The sequence below is a fragment of the Carcharhinus amblyrhynchos genome, chromosome 20, assembly GCF_965287045.1.
Source record: "Carcharhinus amblyrhynchos chromosome 20, sCarAmb.v2.hapA, whole genome shotgun sequence".
In the NCBI taxonomy this organism is placed as follows: Eukaryota; Metazoa; Chordata; class Chondrichthyes; order Carcharhiniformes; family Carcharhinidae; genus Carcharhinus; species Carcharhinus amblyrhynchos.
The window spans coordinates 13,846,975-13,870,333 of record NC_137343.1 but is presented as its reverse complement, the minus strand read 5'-3'; the positions used below and the strand labels follow the sequence as shown (position 1 = coordinate 13,870,333).

The 23,359-nt window shown below is 41.1% G+C and overlaps 1 protein-coding gene across 1 annotated transcript in view; it reads right to left on the bottom strand.

Moving 5' to 3' along the window:
- fam222aa (family with sequence similarity 222 member Aa) overlaps positions 1-23,359 on the bottom strand; it is a 262,440-nt gene that overhangs the window by 6,917 nt on the left and 232,164 nt on the right. The window lies entirely within an intron of this gene.

Below are 23,359 nucleotides of genomic sequence, written 5' to 3'. Positions count from 1 at the left end.
TAAATTTGGTAATTGACGAGAACTGACTCACGCTTACAATGTAAAAATATTCCCCTAACATAGTCATTATTTATTTACAATAGTTCCTTTGCTCTATTCAGTTGTTAACCTTATCTTTCCAAATTAAAGCTTCAAACTTTTAGGTGTCCAGATGATTAACTTGTCCTGGTCCCCCCATGCCAACACTGTAGTTAAGAAAGCCCACCAACACACTACTTTCTCAGAAGACTAAGGAAATTTGGCACATCACCTACAACTCTCACCAACTTTTACAGATGTACCATAGAAAGCACTCTTTCTGGTTGTAACTCTGCTTGGTATGGCTCCTGTTCTGTCCAAGACCGCAAGAAACTACAAAATGTCATGAATGCAGCCCAATCCATCATGCAAACCAGCTCTCATCCATTGACTCTCTCTACACTTCCCGCTGCCTCGGCAAAGCAGCCAGCATGATTAAGGACCGCACGCACCCTGGACATTCTCTCTTCCACCTTCGAAAGTCTGAGATCATATACCAACCGACACAAGAACAGTTTCTTCTCTGCTACCATCAGACTTTTGGAATGGATCTACCTTGCATTAATTTGATCTTTCTCTAGCCCTAGCTATGACTGTAAAACTACATTCTGCACTCTCTTGTTTCCTTCTCTATGAACATATGCTTTACCTGTCTAGCATATAAGAAACAATACTTTTCACCGTATACTAACACATGTGACAATAATAAATCAAGTCAAATGTGCTGACACTTGTTGATGTCAGCATCCTTTAAATATCTTGCTTGTGCAAGAATGCCTAGGGAGTCAACGACAGCAGGATATTTGAATAGAGAGTCAATCATACTCAATCTTGTCTTTACCTGATGTCTACACACACAGTTGTCTGCAAGAATCACTGGATAGCAAACTGGATCAAGAACAATGGCAGGTTTTTTTCTCCCATTGAAACAGCTGGCAAGGTGAATTCTCCCCAAATGCTGCTTCTGTTGAGATCTGCAGACTCAACATAGAATCAGAAGCATACTTGGGACCTTCTGGTTTTCATGATTTGGTGCTGCTACGTGTAAGTGCCTTTATACCATTTATTATGGTTGCTTTAATCCATAAGGTCATGTGGTTGAAAATAATTAGATGGTGATTTAAAGTTTGCTGGCTACCTGCTGAAAGAGGGAATTTATGACAGAAGAAAGAACGTGGGAGACAGAAATGCAAGCCTTTTCTAGACATGTCAATATCTTTTCATTCAGGTTAATTGTATTTACATTTTCCTACCTTATGTAAATTTTTAAAAATAAAAACCATACCAGAGATGGTGTGTTGAACTTAACACAGCTTTTTTTTTTATAGTTATGAAAAATGGATATACATATGAGAGCTCCAAAGACTTCTTACTTCCATAACATTGCACCCATTTATTATCTCAGTACATCTGCAAATTAAATTTTAATTTGTGCTTTGTTAACTTCAGCCTTCACTATTTCAATGATTTTCTAGTCAGTCTTCTTCAGACCTTAAACCTCAGCTCATCCCAAATTTGGCTGCCTTTAACTTGCCCAATCATCTGTCTTCACTGACCTATATTAGCTTTCTGATTTTCAGATACATTGAATCTAAAATTCTCATCTCCATGATTAAATTCCCTTTATGGTCTCATTTCTCTTATTTCTGTAATTTTGGCTCAAAATGCTGGATTTCCCTAAAGGAGGGGGTTGGGTGGTAAAAGAAGGAGGAGAGTTTAAGACTACCCTTAAAACATACATCTTTCACCCAAGCTTTTAATCACTATCTTTAGTATACTCTTCTTTTGAATTCAATTCAGAAATTGGTTGAAATAGATCAAGCTAGATTAACTTTTGATCAACAGTTATTAGTCAGGAATTTAGATTCAGCACACAAAAGTGTAGTGCAGAATGCACAACAATATTTGTACCAACTTGCAACTTAAAAAGCACAGCTTGCCATTAAAGTAAAATTCATTCTGTATGTCCTTAACATATCTACATCTAAATATGTATGCACAGCTAGAAAATGGTGAAAAAAAGGTTGCAAATCTAGGATCAATGTACATGCTATAAATTAGACACCATCATTCCAAAACAAACTACACCAGGAACCAATATGGAAATCAAATATTCAGTACTGCCAATGTTCTGTGGTTTGCTTTCCAACAAACTGGGAGCATGTAATTCAGCACAGCACGTAACTGAGCACAGACTGGCAGTGGACCATTTCAATTCTTGCCCCATGTCCAGTACAAAATGCTCCTGAAAGTGAAATTACTTTACTACAGACAAAAAGAAAACTAAAATAATCACAGTAACTGCAGCTTTGAAATGAAGAAACTTTACACCAAAACAATTACAAAAATACTAATGGAAACAGGCTTTACAATATTCTCCAAAATGCCTATACAATTTGACATTTTGTAACTTTCGATCAAATTATATGGTACTTGCCCTTTAGTTGGCTGGTAACTGCAGTTTTGGGTGTTACATTACAATACTTAAAAAATTTTAGTCTATTAGATATTAGAACAGCTGATTGCATAGATAGTCATATTGTGATTAAATACAGCACAATATTTGTTAAAAAGAAAGACATGTTCAGATTAGGAACACCTCAGGGCACTGACTTGCAGGGCCATCTGACAGTAAGTAGGAAAATCCTAGCTCTAATGACAAATCATATTTTCAGTCCGACGTTTGAACCAGACTTGGTACTCAATCTTCAAAGTGGCTCCAAGTTACGACGTGTGGGGTTCTCTGGCCTCCCTGCTGCATCTTTCTCATGGTGGGAGACAGCATGCCATTGGCCAACTGCAGGATCTTCTGGTCCTGCCACTATCAACGGGATTTCCCGTTGACTCCATCTGCACCCCACACCACCGGGACATCCGTGGCAGATGTACACCACCAGTGGGACCAGAAGATCCTGCTGGCATGGACAACCAAAAACCCCGGCCAGTGGATCTGGCTGAATCAGTTAACAAATTACCAAGTGTGCAACAGAGGAATTATCTGGTTTTGTTTTTCCATCGCTAGATATCTCGCCTTGAAAAGACCATAACCTAACCTGGAGGTCCCACTTAATAATTTGCAATAATTGGTCATTAAACAAATTACAAGTAGACAGTAGATACGAGCAACTTATCAGTGGCACTTCAAGAAGAATAATTCAGTACAAAATGAGAGAGTCAATTCCAACATCCTTCTGACTACAGGAGGACAAATGCTTCTAGGTGCGGTTTCATCAATTGGAACTGCAGCACTTCAACAGGAGATGCTTGTCCATCTGCATTTCAAATGGTATATATAACATCTTGGATGTATGGGTTCTTGTTCCTAAACCCAAATTCTATATCATGCTTACCAACAGCTGTTATCCAGAGACTAAGAATTTCCTCTAACTAACCCTAACTAAATTACAAGAGCCTACTTTTGTATAGTGCAAAGTACATTGTACATTGTAAGACATCTTGCAATCTACATTGATGCTTGAAATTAGTGCTGTCCAATATGTTAGCTGTAGGCAAAGTGTGGTAAATTGAAATAAGTATAAAAAATGAGTAATATCCATCATTGGTCATTTGGTCTCAATATTCACATTTGCATGTGTACTTTAGCCTTTTTGCTGGAACAAAGGCAAGACTAAACGGACTGCACAAGTTATAGTATTTTGAATATTCATTCATGGTTTGTTGGCATCACTAGCTAGGCCAGCATTTATTCGCCATCCCCAACTGCCCTAGAGAAGATGGTGAACTGCTTTCTTGAATTGTTGCAATCCATGTGGTACACCCAGAGTGCTGTTAGGGAAGAAGTTCCGGGATTTTGACCCGGTAGCATGGAAATGAGCCAGGGTGGTGAGTGGCTTGGAGGGGAACATCCAGATGTCATGTCCCATACATTTACTGCCCTTATTCTTATAGATGGTAATGGTGGAGCGAATGAATCTTTGCTCCCCCATGAGGCTGGCCAACCCTCTCACTGATGCATAACTAATATGCTGAAAAGTGGAAGATCGCATGCGTTCAGTCCTCCCACAACCCAGCAGGAATCATGTCAACTTTCCAGCCCGTCACCAAACGTATTTTCCAGAATGGAAAACTCTGCCCGAGTGGAAAACCTAACTCTGTTCCCCAATGCTCATGCCAATCAACATTGTATCCAATTGTGTCTCTAGCACTACCTTACTCAACAGATCCTAGTGATAGTACATGCAACTTACCAAAAATATATAGCTCAGGATAACATTTACTGATACACTTCTCAATTCAAATAAACAGTTGAAACATTTTTTAAAAATAGTTTACTTTGATTTCACTATGGATACCAGTCAAGATACTTGGTCCTTATTTTTAAAAATTCATTATTGGGATGCGGGGGGTGGGAACCAGAGTGCCAGACCAGATAGTGGAGCGGGGGTGAAAATAAATGTTAATAGTTCATGCAAAATCACAAATAGAAGGGTTGTGTGTGGTGGTAATAATCTTCTGAGGTATTTGTAGATCCTATCTCTTAGTACTCCTTCCAATAATTTACCTACTACTGACGTCAAACTTGCCAGCCTATAATTTCCTGAATTACTTTTTGGGCCTTTTTTAAGCAACGGAACAACATGAACTATCCTCCATTCATCCAGCAACTCACCCGTGGATACTGACATTTTAAGTACATCTGCCAGGGCCCCTGCAATTTCAACACTAGTCTCCTTCAAAGTCTGAGGGAATACCTTGTCCAGTCCTGGAGATTTATCTACTCTGCTTTGCCTCAAGACAGCAAGCACCTCCTTCCCTTTAATCTGTATAGGTTCCATGACCTCCCTACTTGTTTGCCTTCTTTCCATAGACTCCATGCCTGTTTCCTTAGTAAATACAGATGCAAAAAACCAATTTAATATCTCCCCCATTTCTTTTGGTTCCATACATAGCCGACCACTCTGACCTTCAAGAGGACCAATTTTATCCCATACTATCCTTTTGCTCTTAATATACCTGTAGAAGCTCTTAGGATTATCCTTCACTTTGTCTGCCAAAGCAACCTCATGTCTTCTCTTAGCCCTCCTGATTTTTTTCTTAAGTAATTTCTTGCACTTTTTATACTCCTCAAGCATCTTATTTGTTCCCTGTTGCCTATACATGTCATACGTCTCTCTCCTCTTCTTCATCAGAGTTCCAATGTGGGTGTGAAGGCTGATAAATATCCGGGGCCAGATAGTCTACATCCCAGAGTACTTAGAGAAGTGTTCCAAGTTGGAGTTTTTAAAATTGATTTATTAGTGTCATAAGTAGGCTTATATTAATGCTGCAATGAAGTTACTGTGAAAATCCCTTAGATGGCACACTCCAGAGCCTGTTCGGGTGCACTGAAAGAGAATTTTAACACAACCATTGCACCTAACCAGCACATCTTTTGGACTTGTGGAAGGAAACCCATGCAGACATGCAAAGAACATGCAGACTCCACAGTGACCCAATTAGGGAATTGGAGCCAGGTCCCTGGCGCTGTGAGGCAGCAATGCTAACCATTGTGCCACAATGCTGCCCTGGATATAGTGGATGTATAGATAGTCATCTTCCAAGATGCTATAGATTTTGGGACAGTTCCTACAGATTGGAGGGTAGTAAATGTAACCCCACTATTTAAAAAGGAAAGTAGAGAGAAAACAAGGAATTAAAGTCCAGTTAGTCTGATGTCCATAGTGGAGGAAATTCTAGAGTCCATTGTCAAAGTTTTCACAGCAAAACATTTGGAAAACGGTGGTAGAATCAGAGGGTCAGCATGGATTTACAAAAGGAAAATCCTGCTTGTCAAATCTATTGGAATTCCTCGAGGATGTAACTCGTAGAGTTGACGGACAGAAGCCAGTGAACATGGTTCTATGGACTTTAACAAGGTTTGTGATGAAGTTCCACATAAAAGATTAAAGCACGTGGAATTGAGGGTAGTGTATTGTGCTGGATTAAAAAAACTGGTTGGCAGACGAGAAACAAAGAATAGGAATAAACAGGTCTTTTTCCAAATGGAAGGCAGTCACTAGTGGAGTGTCTCAGATTGGTGCTAGGACCCCAGCTATTGACAGTATATATTAATGAATTAGATGAGGGAACTGAATGGAATATTTCCCAATTTGCAGATGACAAAGCTAGGTGGAAGTGCGAAATGTGAGGAGGTTGCAGAGATGCTTCAGTGTGATTTGGACATGCTAAGTGCATGGGCAAATGCAGCATGATGTGGATAAATGTGAGGGTATCTACTTCAGTGGCAAAAGCAGGAAGGCAGATTATATCGAGAGGGGCTAATGTGCAATGAAACTGGGGTGTCCTCGCTGTAAATGGGTGTGCAGGTGCAGCAGATGGCAAAGGCAGCAAATAGTGTGCTGCCCTTTACAATGCAAGGATATGAGTTCAGGAGCAGGGATGTCAGACCTGGAGTAGTGTGTGCAGTTTTGGTCCTCTTACGCGAGGAAGGATGTTGTTGCTGTAGAGGGAGTGTGGCGAAGGTTTACCAGATTGATTCCTGGAATGGCAGGACTGACGTATGAGGAGAGATCGAGTCCATTAGGATTATATTTGCTGGAAATGAGGGAGCATTTCATAGAAACCTAGAAAGTTCCAACAGAACTAGACAGTGTCAATGCAGGAGGGATGTTCCCAGTGGCGTTGGGGAGGGGGGCGGGGGTGGTGGTGGTGGTGGTGGAGGGGGGGGTGGGGGGGAGCGACAAGGTGGTTCAGAACCAGGAGTCACAACCTGAGGATACTGTAAACCATTTAGGAGTGTAATGGAGAAATTTCTTCATCTAGAATGGTAGGCCTGTGCAATTCATTACCATGGGAAAGCTGTTGAGGAACATTCTCGGTTTTCAAGAAGGAGTTAGATATAGCTGTGAAGGGAATCAAAGGATATAGGGGAAAAGCGGGATCAGGCTATTGAGTTAAATGATCAGCCACGATCATAACGAGTGGCAGAGCAGGCTCAAAGACCCGAGTAGCCTACTCCTGCTGCTATTTTCTATGTTTCTATGATGGGACGATAATTGGCTGGGTTGGATTTCTCTTGCTTCTCGTGTGTATAGGACATTATTGGGCAATTTTCTACATTGCTAGGTGGATGCAAGTGTTGTAGCTGTACTGGAAAAGCTTGGCTAGGGGCACAGCAAGTTCTGCAGCATGTCTTCAGTACAATTGCCAGAATACTGTCAGGGCCCAAAGCCTTTGTAACACCCAGTGCCTTCAGCCATTTCTTGATAGCATGTGGAGTGAATTGAATTGGCTGAAGATTGTTACAAATGCTTTAGCCTCATCTTGTGCACTGACATGCTTGCATCTCTCACCATTGCTAATGAGGGTATTTGTGGAGACACCTCCTCCAGTAAGTTGTTCAATCATTCACCACCATTCTGGATATGGTAGGACTGCAGAGTTTAGTTGTGATTCATTTATTGTGGGATTGCTTAGCTTTGTTTATTGCATGCTGCTTATCTACTTGGCACATAGGTAGTGTGTGCCAAATAGCATAAACAACATGGACAATTGCTCCCAAATTAAAAGTTGTCCTTTGTCGTAGCTTCACTTTAGACATGCCTGGTATTTGCTCCTGGCATGCCCTGCTGCACTCTTCATTGAGCCATAATTGATTCCCTGGCTTGGTAGTAGTAGTAGAGCAGAAGTTATGCTGTACCATGAGGTTACAGGTTGTGATTAGGTGCAGTTCTGCCGTTGCTGGTGGCCCATATAACTTCATAAATGCTCAGCCTTAAGTTGCTTTGAAATTTATCCCATTTAGTATGGTGGAGGGGTTGGATCTAGAGTTGCTCATGAAATAAAATTAGTTCTTTGAAAACTGATGCACGTGCTACTGCAGCCTCTAACTAAGGACTAAGATTTGTCAAAAACATATGGAAATTTTACAATGGATGAGAAATTCAGTTTGTCGTAGTGGAAAATAAGACACTATTTTGTCTTCTGTGCAAGAAATTAATGAAAAGGTAGATTACTTAGAGAAATAAAAATTTGCATCAAATTTAAAAGAGAAAATTTTCATTTGGTTCTTAGAAAAAATGTGAAATTTCTAGACTGAAATCAAGATCTGAATATTCCAAGCAGCAGCAACGTTGCACACATTGCCACTTGGTGCAAAGATTATTCTGACCCGGAGCCGCTGCAAATTTCTTCCAGGATTTTCAAAGCTAGACTGTCAAAGAAATGCACAGCCCAATGTCTGCTGGGGAACTTTGTTGGAGTGTAGCAGAGTTAGGGGAAAACAGACCTTGCCCTCTTTTTATGGCACTGGCTGCTGTATTCTGATAAATTTAAAGGTCCAATTTTTGAGAACTAGCTCAGGTATTTGTGTCAGTGGGGGAGGGTAGTTGGCTTCAGACTTTTTTTTGGGGGGGAAAGAAGGACTGGGTGGGTGGAGTTAGTCAAATACATAGTTAGGGCAGAAGGATAGTTGAATAGGAAATTGATTTGGATCAGGGGTGGTGGTTATCTAGTTGGGTTGGGGGAGGAACGGAGTGGCAGCTGTGGAGTTGCCCAGCTTTTCAACCAGGCTTTAAATGAATCAAAAATGTCCTGAATACTATCCACATAAATACCGTGGAACTTTCCTTAGTCTCTGACTCCAATGCAGAGGTAGAGTCGTTTGCAGAGGGTCCCAGGGAAAAGAGAATTGCTCATTGGAAGTTTAAACTTCAATTTGGTCCACAAATCAGCATCTTCAGCCCAACATCTACAATCTTAGGAATGGAAGATTTGGGCCTCTTATTCAACAAAAAACACTTCTGAAATAATTTCTCGTCTTTTTAGCTTTGATAACTTGCAATACCACTGACATGTTCATGAAACATTGGGAGCTTTCTGAAACTATTTGAACTGCTTGCTGTGGACACGTTTGAATTGAAAATGGATTTGCTAATGCTACAATGTGTTTAAATGATTATTGAAATGTCCTTTTGAGGTCAAATATCCAGTTTTTAGAATCATCACCAAACTATGTTCCATTATGTGCCTTAATTTGGGTGTGCAAGCAAATATTCTCAGCAGTCATCCTAATGAAGGCAAAGCACCACTTGCAATTGCAAGAGAAAAGGTTAGAAACTGCACCCAAATATGATGTCTCTTTTTGCCAGAATGTCAAATTTTGCTGAAAGAGACCATGAAATTTCACAGCAAAGTAGAAAATGTATTGCATGTACTCACACAATTCTGGCAGACGTAAAATTAGCTAAAACAGTGTAGACACTTATGTCTAATCAGCCATTTCTAATGATGAAACCGTTCCAGACATTCAATTTCAAAGGCTTATGCTGCAGCAACTGCCAATTCTAAGTTCTCAAGTAAGGGGCTTCGGTAAAGTGATATGCCTACCATGGTTATGAATCTCCTGGTGAGCTCAATGTATCCTGAAGCCCTGGATGAACCTGTATCTGAGGTCACTATTACAGATATCAGAGCAGCTTTCCCACAGAAAGCGAGTACCTGGACAAGCACTCAGATTCTGCATGGATCAGCTGGTGGCGGTTTTCACAGGCATCTTCAACCTTTCTTTAAAACAATCTGAGGTCCCTATTTGCTCCAAGAAGATGACCATCATCCTAGTACCTAAGAAAAACCATTCATCTGAAGTTCCTTGCTTATTACTGGGCTTGCTCATTCCTGTCTGGAAAAACATTCAGTTGGAGATGTTCTGTTCTGGGCTCCACTGTTTAATACAGAGACTAAAGTGCAAAATGTGTATCTTCAGCACTACTAGTTTCACTGCTATGGAAGGCAAGACCTAAAAGAAATGGTGCTGAAATGTCCACACCATCACCACGTTAGGAAGAACACTAGCGCAGACATCCCATGAATGGACTGGAAGTAGGTGGAGTGAGCAGATCGTGATGTCAGTAAATGTCTCAACTTTATTTAATAGTCAACTTGCCATTTGGGATCTTGTTAATGCCCTCTCTTAACCATGCACAGCTGAAGACACCCTCAGTGGTAGGAGGGAATGACTGTGCTATTTCGAAAGGATCATCATGGAGCTTAAAAGAGACTTTTCTTTGCTGCTACAGAATTTGTTAGTGCTGCGTTAATCGGCCAGTGGATCTGGCATCCATAATTATGAAGTGCTTCAAGAGGGTAGTCATGGCACAAATCAATTCCAGCCTCCCAGACTACTTGGATCCACTATAGTTTGCCAATCGCTGCTACAGGTCCACAGCAGACACCATCTCCCTGGCCCTGTACTCAACCCTGGAGCACCTAGATAGCAAAGACACCCACATCAGACTCCCATTTATTGACTATAGCTCAGCCTTTAACACCATTATTCCCACAAAACTCATCTCTAAACTCTGTGGTCCGGGCCTCAGCACCTCCCTCTGCGACTGGATCCTGAACTTCCTAACATACAGACTACAATCAGTAAAGACAGGCAAATATACCTCCTCCAAGATCATCCTCAACATTGGTGCCCCATAAGGCTGTGTTCTCATCCCCTACTACTTACACACTTATAACTGTGACCAAATTCCCCTCCAATTCGATTTTCAAGTTTGCTGACGACACCACTGTAGTGGGTCAGATCTCAAACAACGAGACAGTACAGGAATGACAGAGAATCTGGTGAACTGGTGCGACAACAATAATCTCTTCCTCAATGTTAACAAAACGAAGAAGATTGTCATCAACTTCAGGAAGCATAAAAGAGAACATGCCCCTGTCTACATCAACGGGGACGTAATAGAAAAGGTCGAGGGCTTCAAGCTATTAGGTATCCAGCTCACCAAACTGTCCAGGTCCCCCCAAGCCAACACGATAGTTAAAAAAGCCCAACACCTCTACTTTCTCAGAAGACTAAGGAAATTTGGCATGTCAGCTATGACTCTCACTAACTTTTACAGTTGTACCACAGAAAGCATTCTTTCTGGTTGCATCACAACTTGATATGGCTCTTGCTCTGCCCAAGACTGCAAGGAACAAAAGATCATGAATGTAGCCCAATCCATCACACAAACCAGCCTCTCACCAACTGACTCTGTATACACTTCCTGCTGCCTCAGCAAAGCAGCCAGCATAATTAAGGACCCCATGCATCCCAGTTATTCTCTCTTCCACCTTCTTCCATCAGGAAAAGGTGCAGAAGTCTGAGGTCAAGAACAGCTTCTTCCTTGCTGTTGTCAGACTTTTGAATGAACTTACCTTGCATCAAGTTGAACTTTCTGTACACCCTCGCTATGACTGTAACACTACATTCTGCACTCTCTTGTTTCCTTCTCTATGAATGGTATGCTTTGTCTGTATAGCGAGCAAGAAACAATACTTTTCACTGTATGCTAATACATGTGACAATAGTAAATCAAATCAAATAAGGGACATCAGTGATCACATTTTCACAGCATCAAGTACTTCAAGTCATACAAAAACCTTTGCAGAATTAAGTTCACAAGTGTCAATGACAGGAGTTAGAAATGTGGTCAATAATCTGTATTCTTTGTCCATGGATAACTGCCAAGATCCACTGTTTGCATTCAATTTGGTAAATAAAGTGTTCTTGCCAGTTTTGCTAGTTTCTCATCCAGAGGCCATTAGGTGGCTTGCACGTTCCATTGCTTTGTTTATTCTGCTCCCAACAATTAGCAATCAGAAGAGTAACTAAATGAAATTTTAAAAGAATGTGAGATATGCTCCAGTTAAAGATGCTTGGATATATATTTTAAAATCATATTAACGCAAGTTGGATGAGATCAGGGCTGGAAAGTGTGTAAATAATGACCACTAAGGATACTTACTCTAAGATGACAGATACCTGTGGAATTATAGACTAGCAAATAGAGATGATGCCTTCAAAAAAAAACACAATCACGGAGCTTGGTTGGGACTAATCAGTTAAATATGTTGCCCCCACACCGTCAAAAACAGATTAGGAAATAAAACACCACTGACAGAACACGTTTTCTGTCCTTTCAACAAAGGATGATTTAAATCTATGGGGGTGTTGGCTAAGAGAAACACCAGAACACAAAGGGTTAATAGTTTGAGATGAATGCGATAACGAGAATGTCACCTGGTGCAAGTGTGGAGGCTTTCTGTAGCTGTATTAAATACACATTATCAGGGCAATTTCATGGATGTTTAACATTGTTTCAAGTCTCCACCACAATGAGAATACACTCACGACTCCAGCAATAAATCAACAAGCATCGTAATGAACACAAAAAAAGTCACAGATGCAATTTTACACATGAAAAAAACGCAGCTGAAAAATAAAATTAAATTGGTACTACAATAACTATCCTGTCAGGCGAGCACACTAGTGAAACAAAATAAATAGAAAATCCCAAATCACTGCCCTTTGGAAGTCTGCTTTATGATAAAATACTGTTAAAAAAATACATTTGTTGCATTCATTACTTTTTCATTTTGGGTTCATTCCAAGTATTCAATGGGCCATTAACCGTGGAAAGTGAATATATATTCAATAGCCATACCATATATGAAGCAAAATAGATGTCTAAAACTGAGAGGAAATTAAACCTCAAGACAATGCAGTAGTTGGCTGTACTCCAAGCTACAACCGCTCCAAGATTTATTTACTGGTTAGAAATATTTCAGTTGGGGTTTATCATTGTAATATTATTTAGAACATATTTCAGGAACATTACTCAGAAGTCACTAAGTGATGTGTGGAATGATTCAAAATTGGTTGTAAAAGAGCAAAAGGTAGCCATTACCCCATGCTCCTTGATTGTGGAAAATTTCTGATTATTTTTGTTTTTCGTGAATTAACTGTGAATACAGTGGTTTATATTCAGTGATCTTGAAACTTGATAATGGGTTTGGCAAACTAACATTCTTCGTTCTCTGATGAACAGTTATCCAGACTTAAACGTTAGCTCTGTTCTCTCTCCAATGCTGTCAGACCTAAGATTTTCCAGCATTTTCTGTTTTTCTTTCTTTATTCAGTATTAGACTTGAATCCTTCCTGTAAGGCTGTCAAGACTGCTCAGATCCTGTGATCATGCCCTTCTCTCATAAATCCACATTATATCATCTATTATTATTCCTGCCATGCTTTGTAAAGCATTGGATAGAAATTCTGAAGAGAATGCACGACCAAAAAGCAATCTATTGAAACAAGAGCAACTGACAGATGTTAAACATTTGGTCAGCAATCGGATTCTGTCCATGGGTAACTACCAAGATCCACTGTTTGCATTCAATTTGGTAAATAAAGTGCTCTTGGCCAGTTTTGCTAATTTCTCATCCAGAGGCCATTAGGTGGATCTCACATTCCATTGCTTTGTTTACTGGAACTAAATTCATATAGATTCTTAAAAGGCTTGGTTTTGGGATCATAACCACACTTGAACACCATTTTGTTACCATGGTGACTGGTGAGATAATTATTTGCTGCTATATCTTCTCTATTTCAACTTCAACTTTGTCCAAGAATGGGTGAAAAGACAAATTTGATTTAGCATTAGCTTGCAGGGTGACGTGATACTCGATCTTTAATTTTCCCAGCCCTATAAAGAATTTTGGAAATTTGTTTTGGAATGTAGTGCTGTAATTCTCATCAGCAACTTTATCCACTTTACAAATTAATTTCAGTTTTAGGCATGGCTTTCTGCTTTCCGCTCAAGAACATTCTTGATTTTCGTGACATTGAAAGGTTCGAGGATTCCTTGATCTCTGTATTTCAGCTTTGACACAAGTTGGCTGTTCCCCCAGAACCTTGTAATTTAATAGATGAAGATTGCAATAATCTGGGAGGGAAGGGTGGATTCCATGCTTCCGCTGAGCCCTGAAACTGTTCCTGTGTTTGATCCTGCTTCTCCATTGCTGCTTGCTGTTTAGGGCCTTTGCTTACTGGTCTCTGGGTTTGCATCACAGCATGTCTCCGTACTCCTCAATTTTCTAATATCTTGGAATTTTTTTTTTGTCCATCCTTCAAAGTTTTCTTACCAGCCCCATGGCTTCTTTCAGCCTTTGCTGGATCTTTCACTTGCTGCCAATGTTTTGTTGTTTGGCAGTGGTTTAGGGATTAGCTAGTCTCCCAAAACAATGCTGCTCGAGTCCAAAGCCTTTTAAACCAGAACTATTTATTTACAGCAAGTATTTAGACATGTGGACCTCCAAACAAGGAAGCAGCTTCTGCTCTCTTACTACTCAGTCATGTGATTTGACCCCATTGCTACATTAGCATCATGTATGCTTATGTTAACCCTTAACTGTATATTACCGTACCAAACAATGGTTGAAAGTACATATGTACATGAATAGCACTGCCCTCACCAACTTTCTCAGTTACTTGTCTCTAAAAGGGATTAACAGGGAGAAGGGAAAATGGGGACCATGACTCATACTGAATTACTAAAAATAGATTTGTTAAAGGGATTGAATTCTTCACAATTGGTGGGCTGTAATTTCTCCAGCGTTTTCTCACTGTTGACTTGGTTTGTACTTTGTGCAGGAGGCCAATACTGGATATTAACAAGCAGATCCAAGATATTGATAGGTACCAATTTCTATATTAAGTCACTCATAATAATTCTGGAGTTATAGAATCCCTACAGTGCAGAAGATGGAGCAGTATGTAGCTGGCAAATAGTGACCACAATTCCGTCTGCTTCAGGATACTAATGGAAAAGGATGAGTGTTGTTCGAAGGGTAGGGTGCTAAATTGGGGGAAGGCTAGCTGCAGCTGGATTAGGCAGGAACTGTTAGCCACTGATTGGGAGAGGTTGTTTGAGGGTAAGTCCACATCTGGCATGTGGGAGTCTTTTAAGGGACAAGTGATAAGGTTGCAGGACAGACATGTGCCTTTTAAGAGGAAGGATAGGAAAGGTAGGATTAGAGAGCTGTGGATAACTAGGGATATTGAGGACTTGATCAGGAATAAAAGGGAGGCATATGTTAGGTCCAGAATGGAGAGAGCTTTAGAGGAATACAGAGAGAGTAGGAGGGAACTCAAACGGGGAGTTAGAAGGACAAAAAGGGGGCACGAAATGGTCTTGGCAGACAAGATTAAGGAAAATCCAAAGGCGTTTTATTCATATGTTAGGAACAAAAGGGTGGTTAGAAAAAAAAAAATCGGTCCTCTTAGGGACAAAGGAGGGGAACTATGTTTACAGCCCAAGGGAATGGGGGAGATCCTGAGTGAATACTTTGCGTCAGTGTTCACAAAGGAGAGGGACTTGTTGCCTGGAAGCGTCTTGGAGGGAATTGTTGACCCGTTGGAGAAAATCTACATTACTAGGGAGGAAGTGTTAGGGTTTTTAGGTAATATTAAAACTGATAAATCTCCGGGGCCTGATGGCATTTATCCTAGGCTGCTCAGGGAGGTAAGAGATGAAATTGCTGGGCCTCTGACGAAAACCTTTGTCTCTTCTTTGAATACAGGTGAGGTCCCAGAGGACTGGAGGATAGCAAATGTGGTACCGTTGTTTAAAAAGGGTAGTAGGGATAACCCGGGTAATTATAGGCTGGTGAGCTTGACGTCAGTGGTATGGAAGTTGTTAGAGAGGATTCTTAGAGATAGGATATATACGTATTTAGAACGTAGCAATCTGATTCGTGACAGGCAACATGTCTTTGTAAAGGGGAGGTTGTGCTTACGAATCTGGTAGAATTTTTTGAGGTGGTGACAAAAATGGTTGACGAAGGACAAGCCGTGGATGTCGTCTATATGGGTTTCAGTAAGGCGTTTGACAAAGTCCCCCATGGCAGGTTGGTGAAAAAAGGTTAAGGCTCATGGGATATAAGGACAGGTGGCTAGATGGATTGAGAACTGGCTTGGCAACAGGAGACAGAGGGTAGCAGTGGATGGGTCTTTTTCTAGCTGGAGGTTTATGACTAGTGGTGTGCCGCAGGGCTCCATATTGGGACCTTTGCTATTTGTAATATATATAAATGATTTGGAAGAGGGAGAAACTGGTGTGATCAGCAAGTTTGCAGATGACTCGAAGATGGCTGAACTTGCTGATAGTGATGAACAGTGTCGGACAATACAGCAGAATATAGATAGGCTGGTAAATTGGGCGGAGAAATGGCAGATGGAATTTAATCCAGATAAATGTGAGGTGATGCATTTTGGAAGAAATAATGCAGGGGGGAGTTATACAATAAATGGTAGGACTATTAAGAGTATAGAAACGCAGAAGGACCTAGGTGTGCAAGTTCACAAGTCCTTGAAGGTGGCAGTACAGGTGGAGAAGGTGGTGAAGAAGGCATATGGTATGCTTGCCTTTATAGGAAGGGGTATAGAGTATAAAAGCTGGCGTATAATGTTGCAGTTGTATAGAACGTTGGTTAGACCACATTTGGAGTATTGTGTCCAGTTCTGGTCGCCACACTACCGGAAGGACGTGGAGGCCCTGGAGAGAGTGCAGAGGAGGTTTACCAGGATGCTGCCTGGTATGGAAGGTCTTAGCTATGAGGAGAGATTGGGCAAATTGGGGCTGTTCTCCCTGGAAAGATGGAGAATAAGGGGAAACCTAATAGAGGTGTATAAGATTATGAAGGCTATAGATAGAGTGAACAGTGGGAAGCTTTTTCCCAGGTTGGGTACGAAAATCACGAGGGGCCACGGGCTTAGGGTTAGAGGGGTGAGGTATAATTCAGATGTTAGAGGAAGGTTTTTCACACATAGGGTTGTGGGGGCCTGGAATGCACTGCCAAGTAGGGTGGAGGAGGCAGGCATGCTAGAGTTGTTTAAGGCTTACCTAGATAGGCACATGAGCAGACTAGAGATGGAGGGATACAAAAGAATGTTCTAGTTAAGGATCAAGAGCCTCGGGACATTCCTGGGAATCAACCGATTCCTATGGGCCGTCCAACATATTTTATGGCTCACCTGTCTCTTACGTTTGAGCTTCTGGGGATCTTCCGTGAATGTCTGTATAGGCTGTGTATGTTTATTGATGTCTTTTTTTTTTAAACATCCACAGGTGATTCAGTCTGCCTTGTTGGCCAACAAGGGGCATACATGTGGTGGGTCGTGCGAGGGCTGCTCTTGGATATCGCTTCGAGAGTTGCCTAGTGCTTCACGTTGTTAGCACACACTTAAACTGGACCAACTGACAGGCAACATGACAGTTCAGTGACTACCACTGTTTGCTGTGCAGATACAGGGACCCGGGTCGGATCTCCAACTTGGGTCAGTGTCAGTGGGAGTTTGCACATTCTCCCCGTGCTTGTGTAGGTTTTCTCCAGGTGTTCTGGTTTCCTCCCACACCCCAAAAACGTGCTTTTAGGTTGATTGGTGTCAACAAATTGTCCCTAAATTAGATCTCCCTTAATCTGGTGCACATATAATTCTCTAAATTGCACCCCTTTATTGTGGAGTCCAAGAGAGGTGTAGACAAAAGTCGTAGGTAGGAGGAGGATTGGAATGAGGCACTCACTGAGTGTTAAAATGGGCAGCATGGGCTTGTAGGGCTAAAGGGCCTGTTTCCTGTGCTGTGGTGTTCTTTGTTCTATGACCATTCAGCTGTTTCCAAAAAAGCATCTTATCCCACCACTCTATCCCCATTTACCATGCCTAATCCACCTAACTTACAAATCTTTGAACTGTGGGAGGAAACTGGAGCACCCGGAGGATGCAGGCACTAAGAGAATATGCAAATTTGACAGTCACCCAAGGCCAGAATCAAACCTGGGCACCTGGCACTGTAAGACAGCAGTGCTAACCACTGTGCCACTGTGTCAGGAGACAGCAGCCAGAGAATTGCTTCTATGCTGTTCCTCTTGGTTTTTCCATTAAAGGATTTGCATAGATGCGATGTTAGCATTTCATATATTCAAGTCAGTTTTTGGGAATCCAGTCATGATGTAGAAATTGTTGCCAACATGCAATACAGACTGAGTCTCTCTTTCTTTAGTACTGTTTCAACCACAGTTCTGTTGCTAATGCAAACGAGTCCATCTGTTGCCTACTGTAGGTTACATATCCTTGGCTACAGTATGCAGTAGCTAAATCACATTTGTCAGCAGCGGGTAAAAGTGGTACAAAGAGCAGATGGAGGGAGGGGTAAAAAGGAAACCTAGGAAAATGCAAAAGATGACAAATGGGCAAAGGGCAGGGAGAAATGGCAAATATAGTAGAGGGAAGGAAACGATAGAAATAGATGGTATTTTAAGGGATAGGGAAAATGACTAGTAATGAAAGAAAGAAAAAAGCAAGGAGGAAATTGATGTCACAGAAGAGGAAAGAACAAAAGCAAAATAGAAATAAAAAGGGACAAGAAATTGAAAACAGTGTTGAGGAGAAAAATCAAGGGTGGCATTTTGATGGAGGAGTTGGAAATGAATGGTTGAGGAGCAAATGTCAAGTATCAGCTTAAGCTGTTTGGAAAGGGAAACGGACCATTGAGGAGATTGGAGGGGAAAAGGGGCAGCCAGCTAGATCGAAAGGAAAAGGATCTACTACTTTAAATTAGAGACTTTGGAAAGGAAACTGAGAAAAGTTATTGGTTGATGGTCATTGTCATATGAAGCTTGTTAATGAACCCATAACAAGGCTACAGTTTATTTATTAGTCACAAGTAGGCAGACATTAACAATGCAGTGACGTTTCTGTGAAAATTCCCTAGGTGCCACACTTCGGCGCGTGTTTGACTGACTTTTGTTTAATTTTATGCAAGTCCCAAAAACAATAGCATTGCTTTGGTTTTTGTTATTATAAAGATTGCCAACAGATGCTAATGCCTCAATTCACAATATGAGCTTGGCAAAGAAATCATGCACGAGTTGGTTTGGAAACATACTCTTGCTTTCCCAAATGCATATATTCTAATCAAATTTACGCTTATGGCAAGACACACAGCTTCTGCGAAAACAAAAATAAGAGCCGTGTTGCAGGAACAGAGGATGTCACCCATTTAGAGAAACTGGTGCAAATTCTATAGTCGTTGTCCAGTTTAGGAGTCAGAATCATTGTTAAACATATAGTTGCTTGAGAACCAGCTAAGTTAGGTGTTATCTCTAATCTGCTAATCAACTTGCATGTTTATCAAGTGGATTCTTAAATCTACCCTACTATTTCTCAGTGTGGCATCACCACTTTGAGAATAAAGAAATCACTGAGTCATAGAGGTTTACAGCATGGAAACAGGCCCTTTGGCTCAACTTGTCCATGCTGCCCTTTTTTACATCCTTAAATTAGTCCCAATTGCCCACATTTGGCCCATACCCCTTTATACCCATCTTACTCATGTAACTGAGTAAATGCTTCTTAAAATACAAAATTGTACCATGAATCCTCCAATTGTAATCCCCCAATTAAAAAAGCAAATCAAGACTAAGGCCCATCTTAAAAATCAAAGTCATGGTCTCAGTTAGTGCCTTTCATGTTACTGGACCAAGTGTTCTTAAACAACATTGGCACACCCAGACTATAACGTTTGGGAATGGTAAATTAATTCTTAATAACTTGCCCTCTAATCTTTTAAGGCATTGAATTTTTATTTGTAAAAACTATATTGTTGCAATGAATGAAATAGTGCTATGCCTCTTTAATCAGCTTACTGACCCCACTGGTATAAAATATGCAACAATGTCTATTACATTGTTTGGATAAAAGCATGGATTAACTACTTTTGATCTATCTCACATTCAGTGCACATTCATGCCTTGTCATGCCGGTTGGATGCCATTCGAAGCAAATAACATGGATATACCATTATCCATTTGGAGTTGTTTTGACAGGCTTTAGGAGTCATTTGACAATGAGCCAATGACTGCTCATTGCCTTCTCCAACCTCCACCTCAATGCATCTGTTGCATGGTGGCACAGAGGCAAGCATTGCTGCCTCACAGTGCCAGGGACCCAGGTTCGATTCTTGGCTTGGGTGTGCTTGGAGTCTGCATGTTTCCCCCGTGTCTGGTTTCCTTCCACACACCAAAGATGTGCAGGTTAAGTGCACAGGCCACGCTAAATGCTCCTTCAGCATACTTGAACAGGCACTGCAGCGTGGCAACTAGGGGATTTTCAAAGTAATTTCATTGAATGTATGCCTACTTGTGACACTAATAAATATACAGAAGATAAATATTGGCATTTCCCTTCATGCTGGCATAGTCTACCCTTGGAGACATCAGTGATTCACATATATCCAAATGGAATTTATGAGTTGACAAGGAATATTAAAATCTGTCATGTTCATTTGAGACCAGTGAACTTGCAAAAGTAGGGAAAAAAAATCTATCATTAATCTAACAGTTCTGAAGAGATTGTATGCAGAAGAATGGTAGTGCTTGTCTGATATATAAAAATGCTGAATCGTCTAATATACAAGACAGAAATCCAATTCCAAAGGTTCAGATGAGTTTCATTGACATGCATATGGCTTCAAGTGGCTTACGTTCATTATCTGAACTTGGCGACTTATCTTCAAAGAGGAAATGATTCCGGTACAGTCAAGATGCATGCTCAAGAGGCAGATTGGATGATGAAGGGATACAGAGTAAGAGTAAGCTGAAACACAGAAACATAGGAGGAGGCCATTCAGCCTGTTGAGCCTGTCCCACCATTTATTATGGCTATGGCTGATCATCCAACTCTATAACCTGATCCTCCCTTCCCCCCATATCCTTTGATCCCCTTCGCCCCAAGTGCTATACGTAACTACTTATTGAAAACATATAATGTTTTGACCTTGACTACATTCTACCATAGCGAACTCCACAGGCTGACCATTCTCTGGGTGAAGAAATTTCTCCTCATCTCTGTCTCAACAGCTACCCTATATCCTCAGATTATGACCCCTGATTTTGGACACTCCCACTATGGGAACATCCTTCTTGCATCTACCCTGTCTAGTCCTGTTGAAATGTTATAGGTCTTCATGAGAGCCCCTTCGTTCTCCTGACCTCCTGTGAATATAATCCTATCTGACTCATATCACTCCTCATACTTCAGTTCTGCCATCCCAGGAACTAGACTGATAAACCTACTCTGCACTCTTTCAAGAGCAAGAGCATCCTTCCTGAAATGAGGAGACCAAAGCTGCACACAATATTCCAGGTGCGGCCTCACCAAAGCCCTTTATAATTGCAACAAGACATCCTTGCTCCTGCACTCAAATACTCTTACAATGAAGGCAAACATATCATTTGCCTTATTTACTGCCTGCTGCACCTGCATGCTTACCTTCAGTGACTTCATGTATGAGAACACATAGGTCTCATTGCACATCCCCCTCCTAATTTGTGGCTAGACAGTAATCTGCCTTTCAATTTTGCTACCAAAGTGGATAACCTCACATTTATCCAAATTATACTGCATCTGCCATTCATTTGCCCACTCATTCAACTTGTCCAAATCACACTGAAGGATCTCTGCGTCTTCCTCAAGACTCATCCTGCCACCCAGCTTTGTGTCATCCACAAATTTGGAGGTTACATTTAATTCCCACATCTAAACTATTTATATATAATGAATACCTGGGGTCCCAGAACTGATCTGATTGGGACCCTACTAGTCACTGTCTGCATTTGGAAAAAGATCATTTACTCATACTTTGTTTCCCACATGCCAACCAGTTTTCTATCCATCTCAATACACTATCCCCAATCCCTTGCACTTCAATTTTACATTCTTGTGGGATTTTGTCAAAAGCCTTCTGAAAATCCAAATAAACCACATCAACTGGCTCCCCCTCATCCACTCTACCAGTTACATCCTCAAAAAATTCCAGTAGATTTTTCAAGCACGATTTTCCTTTCATATAATCATGCTGACCATGTCTGATCCTGCCACTGTTTTCCAAGTATTTTGCTATAAAATCTTTGAAAATGAATTCTATAATTTTCCCCACAACTGACGTCAGGCTTACTGGTCTATAACTCCCTAGTTAAATAAAAATAAAAAGATAGATATAAATGTATTTGCAACCTGATTGTAAGTTCAGAAGAAAAATGAAAAAAAAGTAAGAGAAGTAAAGAATGCATGAGAAGAGACCAGCAGCCAACATAAAAGAAAATCCAAAAGTATTCCACTACCATATAAATAGGAAAAGGATGAATCAGGCTGATTAGTGACCTAAAAAAGGAAATTTATAGATGGAGATGGGGAGCATGTCAGATGCTAAATAAGTATTTTACGTCTGTCTTTATCAAGGATTAAGATGCTGCCCGAGTCATAATGAAACATGAGTGAGTTGAGACATTGCGTGTGCCAGAAATTGCTAAAGAGAAGGTGGTCAAGAAGGTGTATGGTGTACTGGCCTTCATTAATCGAGGGATTGAGCTTAGGAGTCGGGAGGTAATGCTGCAACTTTATAAGACCCTTGTCAGGCCTCACTTGGAGTACTGTGCGCAGTTCTGGTCGCCTCACTATAGGAAGGACGTAGAAGCTATTGAAAGGGTACAGAGGAGATTTACAAGGATGTTGCCTGGATTGGGAGGCATGCCTTATGAAGATAGGTTGAGGGAGTTGGGACTCTTCTCCCTGAAGAGACGAAGGTTGAGAGGCGACCTGAGAGAGGTTTATAAAATGTTGAGAGGAATAGATAGGGTGGATTCTCAGAGGCTATTTCCCCGGGTTGAAATGGTCGCTACGAGAGGACACAGATTTAAGGTGCGGGGAGGCAAGTACAGAAGTGATGTTAGGGGTAAGTTTTTCACTCAGAGGGTGGTGAGTGAATGGAATCGGCTGCCCTCAGTGGTGGTGGAGACGAACTCGCTAGGGTCTTTTAAAAGACTTCTGGATGAGTATATGGGATTTAGTGGGATTGGGGGTTATAGATAGGTCTATTGATTGGTAGGTGTTGATGTGATCGGCGCAACTCGTGGGCCGAAGGGCCTGTTTGTGCTGTAGTGTTCTATGTTCTAGAACACTACAGCACAAACAGGCCCTTCGGCCCACGAGTTGCGCCGATCACATCAACACCTACCAATCCATAGACCTATCTATAACCCCCAATCCCACTAAATTCCAAATACTCATCCAGAAGTCTTTTAAAAGACCCCAGCGAGTTCGCCTCCACCACCACTGACGGCAGCCGATTCCATTCACTCACGACCCTCTGAGTGAAAAACTTACCCCTGTGTTCTATTAGGCTGGAAGTACTTGAAGATAAGTCACCAGGATCAGATGAACTGCAGCCAAGTATACTGAAGGAAATAAGTTTGGAAACTGCAGAGGCACAGGTAATAATCTTCCAATACTCAGATATAGAGCTGGGACTAGAGGACTGGAGAATTGCAAATATTGCACCCTTGTTCAAAATTGGCATCAAGATAAAACCAGCAACTACTCATCTTAGCCTCAGTGGTGGGAACTCTTGGATAAGATAATTTCAGATAAAATTAACAGTAACTTGGCAAACATGGATTCATTATGGAACATTGGCATTGATTTGTTAAGGACAAA